We start from the raw sequence: 4,318 nt of genomic DNA, 5'->3' as shown, positions 1-4,318 counted from the left end.
TTGAAGAATATTGGTAGGTAGGTCATCACAGAGCAGACCAACTGTAGTCCTGGTAGAGATTACGGTATTGGTGGGCCACCAGAGATGCAGACCCAGGGCAGTCCTTGTAGAAATAATGGTATTGGTGAGTCATCAAAGGTGTAGACCCACTGTAGTCCTTGTAGAGATGGCTAGCAGCCATCTGCTGTGACTGTGCATGTGCACAATCGCCATTGAAGAGTATTGCGGAGAATATAGCAAGTCCATGAACCACCACTTGTGCACTCACAAAAATTTTATTGAAATGTACTTAGAACCAACAATGCTGTTATCCAGTCCCTTGCTGAATTATCAACACACGTGCAAACACTAACAGTCCCTACTTCTCACATATTGTTCATATACTATGACTAACAGAAACTTGTGCAGTGAAATGTAACTTACAAGTTACTTAATTTGATGAACTGGGGTCAATTACAATTTTATAACATAAGAATACAATAACAAAGGTGCAAAATACATCATTAAAGAACGTAACAATACAGATAACATTTGTAGTAAAACAGGCTTTACAAAAGAATAGAAATAAACATGTACATCAGTGTTACAAGAATTATGACATACGTACATACATAAAAGATCAGAATAACTTTTGGAACATCAACTTCACACATGAGCATTAAAACAAAACAGAATGAATAATGTCTAAACATCTTTACAAAGTAAATAACATATTATCAAAAAAATTCTACAATGGAAATCTTATGAGCTAAACACTTAAAGACAGGAAAAACACAAATTCACATAGCGTAATAACACAAAGGTACAACACAGGGTTTGTTTTCAGTGTGACATTTAGTACTGCAGTCCAACCTAATACTTCATTCTGTAGATCTTTCCTCTTATTTCAACATTTGTTTCCACCAAAGAAATCCTATCAAAGCATGCTTTCTGTATTCTGTTCACATCCTCTTTCAAAAATAGTTTTTCTCCACTGTACACTACTTTTTTGGCCAAACCATTTTCTTATAGCTTCTCAATGCATTTCTTCTAATTCATCATAGTTAGTTTCTTATATAGTCTACCCCCTCTTAAGCTAACTTAAATCTACTGCGCTCAGATATATATACCTAGGGACGAGGCAATGCAGCAGCACATAAAAAATTTACACATACAGCAAGACCAAAAAAATGGAAATTGGCAAAGCAAGCAGCAGTATACATAAATTACCAAAGCAATTGCAATATTACAACTAATATGAGCCAATGTGCAGCAAGAAGAATAATAAATCAGTAGTAAAACTGGCTTAACAGAGTAATACAAAGTCAAATTCAGTAACACTATGCCTGGCAAACAGCAGCACCAAACGCTATAATTTATACCTAAACATAACAAAGCTCAAGCAGAAAAAATATTACAGTAAAAATAGGAAATGTCTGACACCTATGTCAGAACTTAACACAAGAGTGATGCGTCACCTTAAGTTACACTACTAAACAAGTTACCCAGTCATCGACAAAAATTATGTATGCAATTCCTGTGAAGGGAAATGTCTTATTGTGCTCCATTGGTTTTTTTGGAAGTAGTTCATAAAGTTATTATTTACTGGATATGTAGGCATAAAATATCTATATTAGTATGTCTATAAAATTTTATTTTAACCAATGCTGCAGTGCAGCTAGAAACTAGATATTAAACAAAATGAGCAAACTCTCAACTAGAAAGACAATAGATGTAAAATGTTTCTCATCATTTCATTAGGCATTTTAGTAAATATCATAAATTAAGAGCTCCACAGTATATTCATATGTTTTCAAGTATGAGTGTGTCATATTTGCGATGCTTTCTACAAAGGAATGTCAATAGCGAGGATAATGGCCTCTTTTTTTTCTCCACCTGTGCCTCTGAAAGGCACGCACTAATGGCTTTTTTCCAGGCGACTGTCGCACAGCTGGGTGCCCACGACGCATTACGTGAAGGTCACTTAACTTTCTTACCAAAATATTTACAACACCAGTTTGCACTACAGTGACAGTCTCACATAAAAAATTTCACAGGTCGAGAATTTGCGTTGCAAATGTGTAGAAACAAAATCCTATGAATATAACAGTGACCAAAAAATTTTCGTCGGCATTGTAATACATCCACGCATTTACATACATTTCATAACTCTTAAAGTACGATTCTTAGTTTCCAACAACCTTTTTCATAAACCAGAGACACTAACCACTACTCATTATTCCTTACCTTATTACACATATACATATTCGTCGACACTTCTTCAATATTTCATCATAACAGATACGTAGCATGATCAAATTCCTCATATAGCATCAGCTTATTGATCATAAACATACCTCAGCAGCATAATACACATCGTCGTCGTAATAATAACATCATAACACCTCAGTCAAATCTCAAAAACGCCGTAGCTTCCTGCAATAATTTCAAAACCGAAAAAGAATTCTCTGCTCATTTCAATAGTGTCATCTACCTCAAACATACTTTAAAAATCATGATCCCATACCAAATACATCATTCAAAGCTCTCATAGTATCACAAAGGTTCCGAAAAAATATGAACAGTTCACAAAGTACAGACAAAATACAATTTCATAAGTGTGAAGTTATCCAACTGTGTAATTGCGTAAACATCTGTCACTGATGTAGTAAAATAAATGTTTGTCTCTCCCAGTTAAATGATCAGATAGCTGTGTAATTTATGTGTTAGAGAAATATGTTACCGACGTGTAAAGTTGTGTAAGCAAATACCCTATTAGCTAGGGCTCCTTGTGCTTGCCAAACACATGGTACACAAAGTAGGCGTGTACCCACCTGAGGATTAATGTAATTATAACCTCAGGTGTTACAGATTACAGCAACAGAATGAAATGTATCACGGAAAACCTTTGTATCATTGTAATTCAAAAATCTTTAAAAATAAATGTTTTAGGTACAAAATTAATCACTCAAATACGTGTACTGTAGCGCTAAACTGTGCGTCTTGTTGTAAGATAATCTCTGTGGAAGTGTCGTAGTTATCGTCCTCCGAAAGCTAAGTTCTGCAGAAGTCAATGTACTTACCTCATGATAAACAAAAGTGAAATGCTTTGCGTATAGATATCTTACATATTACGCTTATTGCTGTGATGAAGGAAGTACTGTGCTGTAACGTATTGCTGTCTCATTGTAGCTATACCACAAAAGTTACTACTAAAACATGTTTTCCTTTCCAGAAGAATTCAGAAAAACTGTGCAGATATATAACAGATCCAGCACAAAAGCAACAATGTAAATTGTGTCACACATTAGTAGCGTTGTGATATAATCGTGTAGCAGTCAAAGAAACCAAATGCTAAGTCATCTTTAATCCCACAGAAAGTACTTTAAATCCAGAATGCATTTTCAAGTGAACCAAAGTGTTGCATTAAAATCTCATTAGCAGTACCAGTATATGTTCTAAGTATGTAAGCCTTATAGTCGTTACGTAATCGTGCAACTAACAAGCAAGAATGTACACACACAATAACACTGTGACGTCTGTTCACTATAACAATGCATTCGTAATTTCTGTTTAAACAAGTTCTCTTGGTTCTTGACTGGATATTTAACTTCAAACATTGTTGCATGTTAACAGATTCTAAGTCTGACAAAGCATACTAGTAATGTAAAGTGAAAAGTTTTATGGCAAAGACAAAGTTAAAAAGCAGATTATCTTTCAATAAACGGTTTCACATGTGAAATGTGGTGTAAACCTTTACTCTTCCTAGTACACAGAGTTTCAACTTCAACGCAATTATCATGTGGTATACGTCGGGCTCTGTAAGGTCCATTGTAAACTAGAAAGAATTTGTGACTCAAGTGTTTCTTCTTATGTGACAATGAATGAGCTTTAATGAGAACTTTCTGAGCAATATATAATTTCTTTGCATTTGCTTTACCATGTAGTTTTTTTTTCTTTTGTCTGCTGCAGATTTTATATTTTTAATAGCCAAATCAATTATGTCTTTGTGTCGAAGTTTACCTGTATTTGGGAAAGGTACAAGCTCTCTGATTCTGTTCGGTGGTTCTTCATTCTTCAGTACAAGAGTAGGTGGTAAAGCAGGGGAGTCATGAGGCATTTCATTCAGCACATTTTGAAATAAGTGTAAATATCTGTCCCAATGCTGATGCTTTCTGTGACAATAAAGTCTGCAAAGCTTATTGATTTCTTTCATAATCCGTTCAGACGGGTGGCAATGTGGTGAGTACAATGAAATAAAAACGGGTTTGATTTTATGGTTCCGAAGCATGCGTGACCAAACAGCAGATCTGAATTGCGGTCCGTTATCTGAAATGAC

Source organism: Schistocerca nitens, chromosome 4 (assembly GCF_023898315.1).
Source record: "Schistocerca nitens isolate TAMUIC-IGC-003100 chromosome 4, iqSchNite1.1, whole genome shotgun sequence".
In the NCBI taxonomy this organism is placed as follows: Eukaryota; Metazoa; Arthropoda; class Insecta; order Orthoptera; family Acrididae; genus Schistocerca; species Schistocerca nitens.
Note: the sequence above shows the minus strand (reverse complement) of the source record.